The sequence below is a fragment of the Triticum aestivum genome, chromosome 6D (assembly GCF_018294505.1).
Source record: "Triticum aestivum cultivar Chinese Spring chromosome 6D, IWGSC CS RefSeq v2.1, whole genome shotgun sequence".
In the NCBI taxonomy this organism is placed as follows: domain Eukaryota; kingdom Viridiplantae; phylum Streptophyta; class Magnoliopsida; order Poales; family Poaceae; genus Triticum; species Triticum aestivum.
In genome coordinates, this window is record NC_057811.1 from 39677536 (window position 1) to 39696640 (window position 19105).

A 19105-nucleotide genomic window follows, 5' to 3' on the forward strand; every position below is an offset into this window, starting at 1 on the left:
TTCCAGGTCCACCCAACGGACCCCAAGAAGATAGCATCTATTGGAGCACAACTAGACCCAGCGGTCGACGCCGCGCTACGGGATTTCCTTCGGGAAAACTAGGATATATTCGCCTGGCACCCTTCTGATATGCGTGGAATCCCACGTAAACTGGCCAAGCATAGTCTCAATATATTAAAGGGATATAAACCAGTCAAACAAGCACTGTGGCGCTTTTCCGAACCCAAACGGCAAGCTGTGGGGAGGAGTTAGCCAAGCTAATTGAGGCCAGATTCATTAGAGAAATAAAACATCCGGACTGGCTGGCAAACTTGGTGATGGTACCAAAGAAGGACAAATCCCGGCGCCTGTGCGTCGATTTCAAAGACCTCAACAAGGCTTGCCCTAAGGATCCCTTCCCTCGCCCCCGCATCGATCAAATCATCGATGCTACCGCAGGACATGACTCACTGTGTTTCCTTGATGCATACTCTGGATACCATCAAATCAAAATGGAGTCCGATCAAGCTGCAATAGCATTCATTACCCCATATGGGCCATTCTTCTTCAACACCATGCCCTTCGGGCTTAAGAACGCCGGTGCCACATACCAACGCATGATTCAAACATGCCTGGAGAAATAGATCGGCAAGACAGTTGAAGCTTATGTCGACAACATCGTCATCAAAACCAGGCACGTCGAGACACTAATAGACGATTTACGTCTCACATTCGACAACCTCCACGCGTATGACATTAAGCTCAATCCGGAAAAGTGCGTTTTCGGCGTCCCCGCTGGAAAACTGCTGGGCTTCATCGTTTCCAACAGAGGAATCGAAGCAAATCCAGCCAAAATCCGAGCTCTGTCACAATTGGCCACGCCAACAGACCTTAAACAAGTCCAAAAACTCGCGGGTTGCGTGGCAGTTCTAAGCCGCTTTATCTCCAGATTGGGAGAAAAGGCACTGCCAGTCTATCGCCTTCTACGGCGAACCGATCACTTCGAGTGGACGGACGCGGCAACAGCGGGACTGGAGGAAATAAAAACCCTTCTCGCAAGCAACCCAATCCTGGCCGCGCCAAACGTCGGTGAACCGATGTTATTATACATATCGGCAACACATCAAGTGGTGAGCGTGGTGCTCATCATTGAACGAGAACAGAACGGACACAAATTCCCGCTCCAGAAGCCAGTATACTACGTATCCACTGTCCTCACACCATGCAAATCCCGGTACCCCCATTATCAAAAGATAGCATACGCGGTCTTCATGGCATCCCGAAAACTCTGTCACTACTTCCAGGAGTGCTCGATTACGGTGGCTTCCGAAGTACCACTCAACGACATAATAAACAACCGTGATGCCATGGGCCAGATTGCCAAATGGGCCATTGAGCTCCTTCCATTTGATATTACATACAAACCACGTTGAGCTATCAAATCCCAAGTATTGGCTGACTTCGTCGCCGAATGGACAAAGGCCGAACTCCCTAAAGAGTATGGCACATATTCCAATTGGGTTATGTACTTCGATGGCTCCAAAATGCTGGCAGGGCTAGGAGCGGGCATTGTTTTAACGTCCCTATTGGAGATGTCGTTCAGTACGTACTCCAAATACTATACACAGACTCCAACAACGCAGCCGAATACGAGGCCTTATTGCACGGTCTCCGGATGGCTGTCTCCATGGGCATACAACGCCTGGAAGTGCGCGGGGATTCAAACCTCGCAATATCTCAAATAAATGGAGAGTTCGATGCCAAAGATTCGAAGATGGCAGCTTATCGTAATGCCGTCATAAAAATGTCGGCTCGGTTCAAGGGGCTCGAGTTCCATCATGTGGCTCAAGAGAGTAATCAAGCGGCGGACGTTCTTGCTCGTATCGGCGCTAAGCGCGACCCCGTCCCACCTAATATCTTTCTGGAAAGGCTTTTTAAGCCATCCGTGGTGTGGCAGGGGGAAAACGGCAACACTAGTCCGGATCCGAACATAACCCCAGATTCCGAAAACACCGACATCATCGGAGGCTCAGCCACCGAAATAACTCCGTCGGCGCATCTCATCATGGTAGTCATTGCCCCGTGGACCGAACCCTTCTTGGCCTACCTTAACAGGAAGGAGCTTCCTGAGGACCAGAATGAGGCCCGCCGCATTGTCCGGCGTCGAAGGCCTACAAGGTTCATGATGGAGAGCTCTATAAGAAAAGCGCTACCGGAGTCCTTTAAAGATGTATCTCCGAGGAGGAGGGGCGGCAGCTACTGGCTGAGATTCATGTCGGTCTCGGCGGGCACCACGCCGCAGCTCGGGCCCTTGTTAGCAAGGCCTTCCGTACAGGATTCTATTGGCCGACGGCCCGAGCGGACGCACAGGACCTTATCCAACGTTGCGTTGGAGGCCAACTGTTCGCCAACCAAAGCCATATGCCCCCCACCGCCCTACAAACAATCCCTATCACTTGGCCTTTTGCAGTCTGGGGACTGGATATGGTTGGACTCCTAAAAGGAGGAAGCCATAAGAAAAAATATTTGCTAGTCATGGTGGACAAATTCACCAAGTGGATAGAAGCTAAACCAGTTAAAACGGCCGAGTCTGGGCCAGTAATAGACTTTATATCCGGCGTTGTACACCGTTATGGTGTTCCGCACAGCATCATCACTGATAACAGCTCCAATTTCACAGCCGACGAAGTGAAAACCTGGTGCTCTAATCTGGGCATCAAGCTCTATTACGCCTCTGTATATCATCCACAAACAAACGGTCAAGTAGAAAGAGCCAATGGTCTTATTATGAGCGGCATTAAGCCTAGACTAGTGCGGTCTTTGAAAGAGTCAGACAAGCACTGGGTTGAGGAGCTCGACTCCATACTCTGGGGGCTGCGGACACGCCCAATCGCACTACTGGATTCACACCTTTCTTCAAGGTGTACGGCGCAGAGGCAGTACTACCCTGCGGCATTATTCATGACTCACCTCGAGTGCGCATGTACGAAGAGAGAGAGAGACCGAGCTCGATCGGCAAGACAACTGATACGTCTCCGTCATATCTAATTTTCCAAACACTTTTGCCCTTGTTTTGGACTCTAACTTGCATGATTTGAATGGAACTAACCCGGACTGACGCTGTTTTCAGCAGACTTTCCATGGTGTTATTTATGTGCAGAAACAAAAGTTCTCGGAATGACCTGAAACTCCACGGAACATCTATTTGGAAAATAAGAAAAATCCATGTCAGGGGGCCCACACCCTGTCCACGAGGGTGGGGGCACGCCTGCCCCCCTACCTCGTGGGCCCCTGACGCTCCACCGACCTCAACTCCAACTCCATATATTCACTTTCGGGGAGAAAAAACAGGGAGAAGGATTCATCGCGTTTTACGATACAGAGCCGCCGCCAAGCCCAAACCTCTCTGGGGGGCTGATCTGGAGTCCGTTCGGGGCTCCGGAGAGGGGAATCCGTCGTCGTCATCATCATCAACCATCCTCCATCACCAATTTCATGATGCTCACCGCCGTGCGTGAGTAATTCCATCGTAGGCATGCTGGACGGTGATGGGTTGGATGAGATCTATCATGTAATGGAGTTAGTTTTGTTAGGGTTTGATCCCTAGTATCCACTATGTTCTGAGATTAATGTTGCTATGACTTTTCTATGCTTAATGCTTGTCACTAGGGCCCGAGTGCCATGATTTCAGATCTGAACCTATTATGTTTTCATGAATATATGTGAGTTCTTGATCCTATCTTGCAAGTCTATAGTCACCTACTATGTGTTATGATCCGGCAACCCCGAAGTGACAATAATCGGGACCACTCCCAGTGATGACCGTAGTTTGAGGAGTTCATGTATTCACTATGTGTTAATGCTTTGTTCCGGTACTCTATTAAAAGGAGGCCTTAATATCCCTTAGTTTCCATTAGGACCCCGCTGCCACGGGAGGGTAGGACAAAAGATGTCATGCAAGTTCTTTTCCATAAGCACGTATGACTAAATTCGGAATACATGCCTACATTACATTGATGAATTGGAGCTAGTTGTGTCACCCTATGTTATGATTGTTACATGATGAACCGCATCCGGCATAATTCTCCATCATTAATCCAATGCCTATGAGCTTTTCACATATTGTTCTTCGCTTATTTACTTTTCCGTTGCTACTGTTACAATCACTACAAAACCCAAAAATATTACTTTTGCTACCATTACTGTTACTTCCATATTACTTTGCTACTAAATACTTTGCTGCAGATATAAAGTTATCCAGGTGTGTTTGAATTGACAACTCAACTGCTAATACTTGAGAATATTCTTTGGCTCCCCTTGTTTTGAATCAATAAATTTGGGTTGAATACTCTACCCTCGAAAACTGTTGCGATCCCCTTTACTTGTGGGTTATCAAGACTATTTTCTGGCGCCGTTGCCGGGGAGCATAGCTCTATTCTTTGAGTCACTTGGGATTTATATCTGTTGGTCACTATGAAGAACTTGAAAGACGCTAAGACAACAATTTATCCCTCAACTATGAGGGGGGTAAGGAACTGCCATCTAGCTCTGCACTTGATTCACCTTCTGTTTTGAGTAATCTTGCGACACCTAAACCTGCTTCTGCTATTCGTTCTGATATGTCGCATGTTATTGATGATGCCACTTCTGCTATGCATGATACTTATGATGAAACTACTTCTATGCTTGATACTACTGTGCCACTTGGTGAATTTCTTGATGAACAACTTGCTAGGGTTAGAGAGAATGAAATTATTGATAATATTTATGAAAGTGATGATGAAGACTCTTCCCCTAATAAATATGAATTGCCTGTTGTGCCTGAGGGCTATGTTATGGATGAAGCGATTGCTAACGAAATCTTTGCTTGCAAAGATAGATATGGTGTTAAGAAATTATTAGCTAAATGGAAGCAGCAATCTCTTAATGCTAGAATGAAACCTGACCCTGCTTTCGCTACTTCACCTATATGTGTTACTGATAAGGATTATTAATTCTCTGTTGATCCTGATATAATTACTTTGGTTGAATCTGATCCTTTTCATGGCTATGAATCTGAAACTGTTGTGGCACATCTTACTAAATTAAATGACATAGCCACCCTGTTCACTAATGATGAGAGAACCCGCTACCTTTATATCCTTAAAATATTTCCGTTCTCATTAAAGGGTGATGCTAAGATATGGTTCAATTCTCTTGATCCTGGTTGTGTGCGTAGTCCCCAGGATATGATTTATTACTTCTCTGCTAAATATTTCCCTGCTCATAAGAAACAAGCTGCTTTGAGGGAAATATATAATTTTGTGCAAATTGAAGAAGACAGTCTCCCACAAGCTTGGGGGAGGCTTCTCCGATTACTTAATGCTTTGTCTGATCATCCTCTCAAGAAAAATGAAATACTTGATATCTTTTATAATGGACTAACTGATGCTTCCAGAGATTACCTGGATAGTTGTGCTAGTTCTGTTTTCAAGGAAAGAACACCGGATGAAGCTGAAATTTTATTGAATAATATGTTGACAAATGAAAATAATTGGACACTTACTGAGCCAGCTCCTGGGCCAATTCCAGAGCCTATTCCTAAACCAACTCCGAAGAAGAGAGGTGTTCTATTTCTCAGTCCTGAAGATATGCAAGAGGCAAAGAAATCTATGAAAGAAAAAGGTATTAAAGCTGAAGATGTTAAGAATTTACCTCCTATTGAAGAAATACATGGTCTTAATTTACCGCCTGTTGAAGAAACATATGATCTTAATCCATCACCTATTGAAGAAACACATGGTCTTGATAACCCGACACAGGTAGTAAAGGTAAATTCTCTCTATAGATTTGATGAAGGTGATATTCCTCACTATAAGTCTGCTAGACAATGCTTAGAAGAGTTTGATAATTTTATTGTCAAACAAGAAAACTTCAATGCTTATTTTGGTAGACAATTGAAATATAATTCCGATACGCTTGAACACTTGGGTGATTACATGTCTAGGGTTAAATGTGAACTTAAACTCATTACTAAACATGCTTCTATGGTTACCACTCAAGTAGAACAAGTACTTAAAGCTCAAAATGATTTGCTCAATGAATTGAATAGTAAGAAAAATGATTATGCTGTTAGAGTGGCTACTAGAACTGGTAAGATGACTCAGGAACCTTTGTATCCTGAAGGCCACCCTAGGAGAATCGAGCAAGATTCTCAGAGAAATAATATTGATGCACCTAGTCCTTCTAAAAGGAAGAAAAAGAAAAATGATAGGACTTTGCATGCTTCTAGTGAACCTATTGCTGAACCACCTGAGAATCCAAATGATATATCTATTTTTGATGCTGAAACACAATCTGGTAATGAACATGAACCTAATGAAAATGTTCATGATGATGCTCAACCTAGTAATGATAATGAGGTAGAAATTGAACCTGATGTTGATCTTGATAACCCACAATCAAAGAATCAACGTTATGATAAGAGAGACTTTGTTGCTAGGAAACATGGTAAAGAAAGGGTGCCATGGGTTCAGAAACCCATGCCTTTTCCTCCCAACCCATCCAAGAAAAAGGATGATGAGGATTTTGAGCGCTTTGCTGAAATGATTAGACCTATCTTTTTGCGTATGCATTTGACTGATATGCTCAAAATGAATCCTTATGCTAAGTACATGAAAGATATTGTTACAAATAAAAGAAAGATACCGGAAGCTGAAATTTCCACCATGCTTGCTAATTATACTTTTAAGGGTGGAATACCTAAGAAACTAGGAGATCCAGGAGTACCCACTATACCATGCTCCATTAAAAGAAACTATGTTAAAACTGCTTTATATGATCTTGGAGCCGGTGTTAGTGTTCTGCCTCTCTCTTTATATCGTAGACTTGACTTGAATAAGTTGACACCTACTGAAATATCTTTGCAAATGGCTGATAAATCAACTGCTATACCTGTCGGTATTTGTGAGGATGTGCCTGTTGTGGTTGCAAACATTACTATTTTAACGGACTTTGTTATTCTTGATATTCCCGAGGACGATAGTATGTCTATTATTCTTGGAAGACCTTTTTTGAATACTGCAGGGGCTGTTATTGATTGCAACAAAGGCAATGTCACTTTTCATGTTAATGGTAATGAGCATACGGTACACTTTCCGAGGAAACAACCTCAAGTTCATAGTATCAATTCTATTGGAAAAATCCCATCGATTATTTTTGGAGGTTTTGAATTTCCTCTTCCTACTGTCAAGAAGAAATATGATATTCTTATTATTGGGGATGTGCATATCCCCGTTGAGGTAACATAGTGTTATTCGAAATTTCTCCGGTTTCATGTTATTCGGAATGAGTTTGTTAACAAGACTTGATCAACCTTGTTAGTGGATTCCTTTTGATGAGCATGAGATGGATGAAACTAGAAGGCACAACCTTCTGTACCCTCTCTCTACTTTCTGTTATTTAGTTGAAATAAAGTAAAATTAGTATTTTTCTATCTGTTTTCTGAATTATCCGTGCAATATAAAAATACCCCGAAAATAAAAGTTCTCCAAATGCCCTGAAAATGAAATATGATTTTTTTCTAGAATATTTGAGAATATCTGGCACCGAGAACACAGCAGGAGGGGCAAGCACCTAGCCACGAGGGTGGAGGGCGCGCCCTACCCCCCAGGGCGCGCCCCCCTGCCTCATGGGCCCATGGTGGGTCCCCTCCACTTATTCCTGCACCCACACACTTCTTCTTCCTCCCAAAAAAATCACCATCCAGCTCAAGCACGAGTTATAGCTCATTTTGCTGCGATTTTCGATCTCCTTGCTCAAAGCACCTCTCACAAAACTGCTTGGGGAGATTGTTCCTTGGTATGTGACTCCTCCCTTTGTCCAATTAGTTTTTGCTCTAGTGCTTTATTCATTGCAAATTTGTGCTGCCTAGGTGACCATGTTCTTGAGCTTGCATGTCAAATTTATATGGTTCCAAGTAGTTCTAATGCTTGATATAGGCTCTAGGCACATGTAGGAGTAGTTGCTATCAATTTTGTTGAGTATGGTTCACTTTTATTTGAAGTTACTAAAAATTTCAGAATTTTTCAGAAAATAATGAAGAGATTTTTGAGGGGCTCATCGAGCCGAAGCTCGAAGGAAAAGCAAAGTGAAGAAGCACAGAGGCCCAAATATAATTTGCCTCGCATCGCAGAGGTCCGGCCGTGTGAATGGCCTTCCAATAATTTCTTGAGAGAAGCCGGGATTTATGATGATTTTTATGAATTGGCTGAGAATCCAGGCCTCACCGACTTCCTCCGCGACCAACGCAATCAGTATCTCTTACTCACCAATACTTTTGTGCAAAACTTCTACTATTATCCTAAGGAATCACCTCCTTCAGTAGAGTTTCATTTATATGATGTTGTTAAGAAGATGCCACTAGATGAATTTTGCAAGGTTTGCAAAATACCTTTTGAGGGTAGTTTAGATGAACCACATCGTAAAGATGTGGATGGGTTTATTGACGCTATCACTGTGGGGGAAACCAGGAAGGTTTCCGATGCAAGAATCACTAGCATACATTTTCCTGTTTTATGCTACTTTGCCATATTTGCTAGTCGTTGCTTAATTGGTCGCGGAAACTATGGAAACCTTAGTGTTCCTGATATTATCATTTTGTTCCATGGTTTATTCTGCGATAACACTGTTAGTATGGGCGGTATTATTGCCAAACGGATAAGTTTGAACCGTACAAAGGGCCCCATCTTTGGTGGTATTTATGCTTCATGCCTTGCTGCACATTATAACATACCTATTAGGCACTATGAAAAAGAAGAAAAATTGCTGCCCACTGCTTATTTAGATTATAAGAGTATGGTAGCGCATGACTTTATTGTTAAGAATAGGGAAGGAGCGCTTAAATACAAATTGTTCTTTGATAAACATCACCCTGAGACTATTACCTTGCCTGCTCCCTCCTTGTTTAATTTATCTGAAGGCCCGTATCTCATTCTGTTGGCCGCCATTCACGCCCACCGGAACCCCACACCAGCCACGGAGCCGGAACCACAATCTGAACCTCCACGACAGTCTAACTATTATTGGGATCCGGAGATGATTTCTAACCAGTGGCAATCAGAGTCTTCTTCAGCTCAGTACGACCCCAGCTACAACTATGGATATCCGCCTGGCCATCCGTGGCAATGAACCAACTTAGGCCAAAAGCCTAAGCTTGGGGGGGTATGTATCTCTCACCGACATTACATTTATGTTCACACACACTCATTGCTAGATGTCAGTGCTCATACTTTTTCACTGTAATATCCATGCTAGTTTATTTTCTTTTTCTTGCTTTCTTCTTGTGTGTTTGTTAAACCTTAAGAAAAACCAAAAAAATTAGTAATAGCTTTTAGTTAGTTTACTTTTCTTACTGTAGTAGTAATAATTAAAAAGAAAACCCAAAAAGATTTCCTGTTCTTCTTTTGCTTGTTGGGAGCTTTCCCGTGTAAATAGTTTTATTTATTTTCTTTTCTTTGGGGGTCAATAGGAGAAGACCATAATTAAATTGTTGAAGTGGCTCTTATATGCATTATTGTTGATTTAACCAAGAGCCCATATTGCCTTGTCTTCTCCTATTTATTGAATGCTCGTAGATTCCAGCTTAGTCCAATGCACGTGCACTCTTATTATTATTCACATCGTTTGGTCGTGCAAGTGAAAGGCAATTATGATGATATGTGATGGACTGACTGAGATGAGCGAAGCCGGTATGAACTCGACCTCTCTTGTTTTTGTAAATATGATGAGTTCATCGTTCCTGATTCAGCTTATTATGAATAAACATGTTTGCAATGACAATTAGAGATCATAGTTGCTTGTGCCATGCTTGATTAGCTATGAGTTATAATGGTTTACCTTGCGTGCCAACATGCTATTAAAATGGTTGTGATGTGGTATAGTGGGGTGGTATCCTCCTTTGAATGATTTAAGTGACTCGACTTGGCACATGTTCACACATGTAGTTGAAACAAATCAACATAGCCTTCACGATATTTATGTTCATGGTGGATTATATCCTACTCATGCTTGTACTCAATGTTTATTAATTTTAATGCATGTTCATGACTGTTGTCGCTCTCTAGTTGGTCGCTTCCCAGTCTTTTGCTAGCCTTCACTTGTACTAAGCGGGAATACTGCTTGTGCATCCAATCCCTTAAACCCCAAAGTTATTCCATATGAGTCCACTATACCTTCCTATATGCGGTATCTACCTGCCGTTCCAAGTAAATTTGTATGTGCCAAACTCTAAACCTTCAAATAAACATTCTGTTTTGTATGCTCGAATAGCTCATGTATCAACTAGGGCTGTCCGTATCTTCCATGCTAGGTGGGTTATTCTCAAGAGGAGTGGACTCCGCTCCTCACTCACGAGAAAATGGCTGGTCACCGGGATGCCCAGTCCCATGCTTTATGCAAACTAAATCAAAATAATTGCAAACAAAACTCCCCCGGGACTGTTGCTAGTTGGAGGCACTCGTTGTTTCGAGCAAGCCATGGATTGATGCTTGTTGGTGGAGGGGGAGTATAAACTTTACCATTCTGTTTGGGAACCGCCTATAATGTGTGTAGCATGGAAGATATCGCCATCTCTTGGTTGTTATGTTGACAATGAAAGTATGCCGCTCAAAATATTATTTATCTCTATTTCAAAACCGAGCTCTGGCACCTCTACAAATCCCTGCTTCCCTCTGCGAAGGGCCTATCTATTTACTTTCATGTTGAGTCATCACCCTCTTATTAAAAGCACTAGCTGGAGAGCGTAGCTGTCATTTGCATCCATTACTATTAATTTATATTGGGTATGACTATGACTGGATCTCTTTTACCATGAATTACAATGTCTAGTCAGTCCTTGATCTTTAAAGGTGCTCTGCATTTATGTTTTGCGGTCTCAGAAAGGGCAAGCGAGATACCATCCTGTTATATCATATTATGATTGTTTTGAGAAAGTGTTGTCATCCGAGATTTATTATTATGGCTCGCTAGTTGATTATGCCATTGATATGAGTAAACATGAGACCTAAGAGTTATTGCAATGTGGTTAGTCATAATCTTTGCTGAAAACTTGAATGCTGGCTTTACATATTTACAACAACAAGAGCAAACAGAGTTTGTAAAAGTTTTTCTTTATCACTTTCAGTTTATCAACTGAATTGCTTGAGGACAAGCAAAGGTTTAAGCTTGGGGGAGTTGATACGTCTCCGTCGTATCTACTTTTCCAAACACTTTTGCCCTTGTTTTGGACTCTAACTTGCATGATTTGAATGGAACTAACCCGGACTGACGCTGTTTTCAGCAGACTTTCCATGGTGTTATTTATGTGCAGAAACAAAAGTTCTCGGAATGACCTGAAAACTCCACGGAACATCTATTTGGAAAATAAGAAAAATACTGGAAGAAAAATCCACGTCAGGGGGCCCACACCCTGTCCACGAGGGTGGGGGCGCGCCTGCCCCCTAAGGCGCGCCCCCCTACCTCGTGGGCCCCCTGACGCTCCACCGACCTCAACTCCAACTCCATATATTCACTTTCGGGGAGAAAAAAACAGAGAGAAGGATTCATCGCGTTTTACGATGCGGAGCCGCCGCCAAGCCCTAAAACCTCTCGGGAGGGCTGATCTGGAGTCCGTTCGGGGCTCCGGAGAGGGGAATCCGTCGCCGTCGTCATCATCAACCATCCTCCATCACCAATTTCATGATGCTCACCACCGTGCGTGAGTAATTCCATCGTAGGCTTGCTGGACGGTGATGGGTTGGATGAGATCTATCATGTAATTGAGTTAGTTTTGTTAGGGTTTGATCCCTAGTATCCACTATGTTATGAGATTAATGTTGCTATGACTTTGCTATGCTTAATGCTTGTCACTAGGGCCCGAGTGCCATGATTTCAGATCTGAACCTATTATGTTTTCATGAATATATGTGAGTTCTTGATCCTATCTTGCAAGCCTATAGTCACCTACTATGTGTTATGATCCGGCAAAGTGACAATAATCGGGACCACTCCCGGTGATGACCGTAGTTTGAGGAGTTCATGTATTCACTATGTGTTAATGCTTTGTTCCGGTACTCTATTAAAAGGAGGCCTTAATATCCCTTAGTTTCCATTAGGACCCCGCTGCCACGGGAGGGTAGGACAAAAGATGTCCATTAGGACCCCGCTGCCACGGGAGGGTAGGACAAAAGATGTCATGCAAGTTCTTTTCCATAAGCACGTATGACTAAATTCGAAATACATGCCTACATTACATTGATGAATTGGAGCTAGTTCTGTGTCACCCTATGTTATGATTGTTACATGATGAACCGCATCTGGCATAATTCTCCATCACCGATCCAATGCCTACGAGCTTTTCACATATTGTTCTTCGCTTATTTGCTTCTCCGTTGCTACTGTTACAATCACTACAAAACCCAAAAATATTACTTTTGCTACCGTTACTATTACTTCCATATTACTTTGCTACTAAATACTTTGCTGCAGATATTAAGTTATTCAGGTGTGGTTAAATTGACAACTCAACTGCTAATACTTGAGAATATTCTTTGGCTCCCCTTGTGTCGAATCAATAAATTTGGGTTGAATACTCTACCCTCAAAAACTGTTGCGATCCCCTATACTTGTGGGTTATCAACATCTTAGATGCCCTGGAGGAGGAGCGCGACGTTGCAAAAGCCCGTTCCGCATTTTATCAATAGCAGGCTTGCAGGTATCAAAGCAGAGAGGTGCGGGCCAAAACTTACAACGTCGGCGAACTCGTTCTACGCCTGCCGGAGAAGAAAAAGGACAAACTCAAGCCCAAGTGGGAGGGTCCCTTCATCATCGACGAAGTTCTCACCGGAGGGGCGTACCGCCTGCGTGATGCATCAGACAATCGACTAGAGCCGAACCCCTGGAACACGGCCAGACTCCAAAGATTCTATGCCTAGCACGGAAATCTTTGTTCGTCTCCTTCCCCCTATTGTTTCCATTATTTTTTCTCTCTCTTTTCGTTTTTGTTTTTAGCTTTAAAAGCTTTTGTGCGGTTAGACCGTACACCCCCGACGCATATGTCTTGAAGTATGTACGTCTATTATACTTGGGGGCTTCTTGGACAGAAGCTTGCTACTGTTATTTTCCGAGCATCAAGCTCCTCACATATGCGTTTTCTCCCATATGTACCTTTTCTTCGCCATTATATGCATCATATGACTTAAGTTTTGGCCAAGCGGGGTTGCTTGGCTCCTGTGCTTATGCCCTACGTTCCCGTTAGTTCGGCTAGGGCATAAAGGGAGCACCTCTGCGATTGTTACTGCCGGGTCATCCGGATGTGTACCTCAGACTGGATGAAGCCGAAAGCTAGCATTCTTAAGGGAATATTCGGTCGGTGAACTAAAGATGTTTTTGCATTCGTCCCATCGTGAACCCCCAGAAGTTGTACACATTGTGATTTCTTCATCACAATTCGGACATGCACATCGAGGCATGCACACCCAGGGAAAGGAACACTTAACGGAACTATTCTCTCTGGAAGATGTTTCTTACACTCTTGATGTAATATAACATAACTAGCCGGATAATTGTCTGTTGAAGCAACTATGACCCCTACGCCTGGTTTCCATGCATACCCGGTCTACTCGGCCGCTCTGGTATTCGGAAACACTCCGCACCTTTGGGTCGAGACGTTGAAGCGAAAAGGTCCGCCATGACAATCGTTTTTCAGCTAGAGCTACATATGCAAAGGAAAGTACATAGTCACTTGGACTCAAAAAGTCACTTGGACTCAAAAACTTTCTCCTCTATGTCGTCCAGTGGGCTATCTAACTTACAATCCTGCTGGGAGTACTTGGCGGCTACTTCTACTTGGTTATATACCAAACTAACGGGAATTTCTTCCCTATTTGACCCTAGTGGTCCGACCCAGGCCATATGATTCGGATCCAGCTTGGTATATCGTGTTTTTACCATGGCCCGGGCCTCCCGCACACCCTCTCGGCAAGCGGATATCTTCCATAGTCGGATACGCCACCGCGCTCCCTTGAACAGCTCTACAAGCTTCTCCATACTCCCTGGAGGGGAGTCGGATGGCCATAGGGCCTTGGCTACACTCCACATTGCCTACCGAGCTTGCTCGTGCAACTGCGACAGCCCTTGCAGGAGATCACTTGATGATCCAGACACCTCCTCTTCGGGACGGCCCGTCAGCATACCTGCAATCATAGCTATATCAGCTACTTTTACCTCCAAACCGTTATAAGATCAGTTTGGCCACGTACTGAATATGCCGCCTCGCAGCCTTTTGTTCTCCTTCATGGAGTCAGCTAGCTGGGCTCGTACATCTTTCAGTTCTTCGCCCAGTTTGGTGTTTGAATCTTGGAGTTTGTTTTTCTCCTCTCTGACTCGGACCAGGATACGCTCGCCTGCGGCATGTAGTCTTTTCGCCTCTTTCTCTCCCGCTTGAGCGGTTTTCAACTTCTCTTCCAGTTGACTTGATGATCCTATTATGAGATAAGCAACAGTATTAGCGCAGCTACTGTATAATTGTTATTCATCGATGGAGGGGAACCTTACCAGAAGATGCCTTCTTGGACTCTTTCAGTCCGGCGGTAGAAGCATTTAGCTGTGTCTGACATTGCTCCAGCTCTTGAGCTAGCAGGTTGTTCCTCTCCGTCAGAACCTGGTTATACATCGATCCTTAAATCACTTGTGCCAACTTCTTTCAGTCTCGGGGGCTACTAGCACGTGCTTATCCTTTTCGGACAAAATAAATCTTACCCGCACATTCGTTAAATGCTGCTTTGTGGCTCTGCTAAGCCCATCTCGAGCAGCTCGGATGTATGCGCCAGCCGAGCTGAAGGCATCAAACGCCTCTTTCGAACAGCAGGGGTCTCGCAAAATGGCCCTCCAGCGCCGATGATTCATGGCGCTCTCCACTTCAGAATTGGTGACGGACATATTTTCTGAGCCCTCGGCTGGGGCTGGATCCTGGCTGCTGGGAGTATTACTGCCCGGACCCCGGACACAGTCCGATGGACTCTTTTCCTGATACAGGATGAACATGAAAGTCACAGTTGGATGCGACTATTAAAAAACATATTTGCAAACCCATACCTCTTTAACAAGGGCCCGACCGGGTCTTCGCCTGCCTTCCTCTTAGAAGGCTTGCCCGGTGCGGGAGCCTCTCTCTTTGGAGTCGCTCCTGGAGTAGCATGGTATGTCGAACGCCTCCCCTTCGAAGCACGAGACGGTGCGGTGGGTGAGGCGGAACGAGGGAATCCTTTCGGGGAAGATGTCTCCTGACTACTTACGTGTGAAGCGGGGAGAAGACCAGGGTAATCGGCGATGATGGCCACTTCGTTGCCGTCCTAGCTCGCCTGGTAAAACACGCCATTCTCCAGCACCACAAATATATCCGGATCCTCTTCGAATCTGGGGTCAAGGTCCCGATTGTGGCCCTCGGGCTGCGGGGCGGGGTGCTACCTCTTGAGCACTGCGTTGGTTTTCCCTTGAAGAGGAAAGGGTGATGCAGCAAAGTAGCGTAAGTATTTCCCTCAGTTTTTGAGAACCAAGGTATCAATCCAGTAGGAGGCTACGCGCGAGTCCCTCGCACCTACACAAACAAATAAATCCTCGCAACCAATGCGATAAGGGGTTGTCAATCCCTACATGGTCACTTACGAGAGTGAGATCTGATAGATATGATAAGATAATATTTTTGGTATTTTTGTGATAAAGATGCAAAGTAAAGAAAGTAAAATAAAAACGGCAACGGAAATAGCTTGTTGATGGAAGATTAATATGATGGAAAATAGACCCAGGGGCCATAGGTTTCACTAGTGGCTTCTCTCAAGAGCATAAGTATTTTACGGTGGGTGAACAAATTACTGTTGAGCAATTGACAGAATTGAGCATAGTTATGAGAATATCTAGGTATGATCATGTATATAGGCATCACGTCCGAGACAAGTAGACCGACTCCTGCCTGCATCTACTACTATTACTCCACACATCGACCGCTATCCAGCATGCATCTAGAGTATTAAGTTCATAAGAACAGAGTAACACTTTAAGCAAGATGACATGATGTAGAGGGATAAATTCATGCAATATGATAAAAATCCCATCTTGTTATCCTCGATGGCAATAATACAATACGTGCCTTGCTGCCCCTACTGTCACTGGGAAAGGACACCGCAAGATTGAACCCAAAGCTAAGCACTTCTCCCATTGCAAGAAAGATCGATCTAGTAGGCCAAACCAAACTGATAATTCGAAGAGACTTGCAAAGATAACCAATCACACATAAAAGAATTCAGAAGATTCAAATATTGTTCATAGATAAACTTGATCATAAACCCACAATTCATCGGTCTCAACAAACACACCGCAAAAGAAGATTACATCAAATAGATCTCCACGAGAGAGGGGGAGAACATTGTATTGAGATCCAAAAAGAGAGAGGAAGCCATCTAGCTAATAACTATGGACCCGAAGGTCTGAGGTAAACTACTCACACTTCATCGGAGAGGCTATGGTGTTGATGTAGAAGCCCTCCGTGATCGATGCCCCCTCCGGCGGAGCTCCGGAACAGGCCCCAAGATGGGATCTCACAGGTACAGAAGGTTGCGGCGGTGGAATTAGGTTTTTGGCTCCGTGGCTGATCGTTTGGGGGTACGTAGGTATATATAGGAGGAAGGAGTACGTCGGTGGAGCAACATGGGGCCCACGAGGGTGGAGGGCGCGCCTGGGGGTAGGCGCGCCCCCTACCTCGTGGCTTCCTGGTAGCTTTCTTGACGTAGGGTCCAAGTCCTCTGGATCACGTTCGTTCCGAAAATCACGTTCTCGAAGGTTTCATTCCGTTTGGACTCCGTTTGATACTCTTTTTCTGCGAAACTCTGAAATAGGCAAAAAAAACAGCAATTCTGGGCTGGGCCTCCGGTTAATAGGTTAGTCCCAAAAATAATATAAAGTGAATAATAAAGCCCAATAATGTCCAAAACAGAAGATAATATAGCATGGAGCAATCAAAAATTATAGATACGTTGGAGACGTATCAAGCATCCCCAAGCTTAATTCATGCTCGTCCTCGAGTAGGTAAATGATAAAAACAGAATTTTTGATGTGGAATGCTACTTGGCATAATTTCAATGTAATTCTTCTTAATTGTGGTATGAATATTCAGATCCGAAAGATTCAAGATAAAAGTTCAATATTGACATAAAAATAATAATACTTCAAGCATACTAACTAAGAAATTATGTCCTCTCAAAATAACATGGCCAAAGAAAGTTCATCCCTACAAAATCATATAGTTTAGTCATGCTCCATTTTCATCACACAAGAATGCTCTCATCATGCACAACCCCGATGACAAGCCAAGCAATTGTTTCATACTTTAGTAATCTCAAACTTTTTCAACCTTCACGCAATACATGAGCGTGAGCCATGGATATAGCACTATGGGTGGAATAGAATATGATGATGGGGGTTATGTGGAGAAGACAAAAAAGGAGAAAGTCTCACATCAACGAGGCTAATCAATGGGCTATGGAGATGCCCATCGATTGATGTTAATGCAAGGAGTAGGGATTGCCATGCAACGGATGCACTAGAGCTATAAATATATGAAAGCTCAACAAAAGAAACTAAGTGGGTGTGCATCCAACTTGCTTGCTCACGAAGACCTAGGGCACTTGAGGAGGCCCATTGTTGGAATATACAAGCCAAGTTCTATAATGAAAAATTCCCACTAGTATATGAAAGTGACAAAACAAGAGACTCTCTATCATGAAGATTATGGTGCTACTTTGAAGCACAAGTGTGGTAAAAGGATAGTAACATTGTCCCTTCTCTCTTTTTCTCTCATTTTTTTGGGCCTTTTCCTTTTTTTATGGCCTTTCTCTCTTTTTTTTATTCCTCACTTGGGACAATGCTCTAGAAAATGATGATCATCACACTTCTATTTATTTACAACTCAATGATTACAACTCGATACTAGAACAACGTATGACTCTATATGAATGCCTCCGACGGTGTACCGGGATATGCAATGAACCAAGAGTGCAATGTATGGAAGAATTATGAACGGTGGCTTTGCCACAAATACTATGTCAACTACATGATCATGCAAAGCAATATGACAATGATGAATGTGTCATGATAAACGAAACGGTGGAAAGTTGCATGGCAATATATCTTGGAATGGCTATGGAAATGCCATAATAGGTAGGTATGGTGGCTGTTTTGAGGAAGATATAGGGAGGTTTATGTGTGAAAGAGCGTATCATATCACGGGGTTTGGATGCACCGGCGAAGTTTGCACCAACTCTCAATGTGAGAAAGGGCAATGCACGGTACCGAAGAGGCTAGCAATGATGGAAAGGTGAGAGTGCGTATAATCCATGGACTCAACATTAGTCATAAAGAACTCACATACTTATTGCAAAAATCTACAAGTCATCAAAAACCAAGCACTACGCGCATGCTCCTAGGGGGATAGATTGGTAGGAAAAGACCATCGCTCGTCCCCGACCGCCACTCATAAGGAAGACAATCGAAGAACACCTCATGTTTCAAATTTGTTACATAACGTTTACCATACGTGCATGCTACTGGACTTGCAAACTTCAACACAAGTATTTCTCAAATTCACAATTACTCAACTAGCACAAATTTAATATCACTACCTCCATGTCTCAAAACAATCATCAAGCATCAAACTTCTCTTAGTATTCAACACACTCATAAGAAAGTTTTTACTATTCTTGAATACCTAGCATATTAGGATTATTTAAGAAAATTACCATGCTATTTAAGACTCTCAAAATAATCTAAGTGAATCATGAGAGATCAATAGTTTCTATAAAACAAATCCACCACCATGCTCTAAAAGATATAAGTGAAGTACTAGAGCAAAAACTATATAACTCAAAAGATATAAGTGAAGCACATAGAGTATTCTAATAATTTCCGAATCATGTGTGTCTCTCTCAAAACGTGTGTACAGCAAGGATGATTGTGGTAAACTAAAAAGCGAAGACTCAAATCATACAAGACGCTCCAAGAAAAACACACATCATGTGGTGAATAAAAATATAGCTCCAAGTAAAGTTACCGATGGAAGTAG